The following is a 256-nucleotide window of genomic DNA, read 5'->3' on the forward strand; positions in this document are numbered from 1 at the left end:
AATAAATACATATGTAAAATAAGAGACTTAATGACACTTTTGATGCACAATCACTATCTTTATTGTTTATGTTCCGAGATAGTAACCAAAAGTTACCTTTTATTACTTTACTCTCAAATGAGAGGAAGTCCTTATAGACTTGGACTTGAATATAATACCTAAACACGTATTTATATTAGTGACACGACTAAAAGATTGATATCTTCTCCCAAATACAAGAGTGTCGAAGTAATAAATAACCCGGCAAGACCAAAGT

The sequence above is a fragment of the Populus euphratica genome, unplaced genomic scaffold (genome assembly GCF_000495115.2).
Source record: "Populus euphratica unplaced genomic scaffold, PopEup_1.0 scaffold38.1, whole genome shotgun sequence".
NCBI lineage: Eukaryota > Viridiplantae > Streptophyta > Magnoliopsida > Malpighiales > Salicaceae > Populus > Populus euphratica.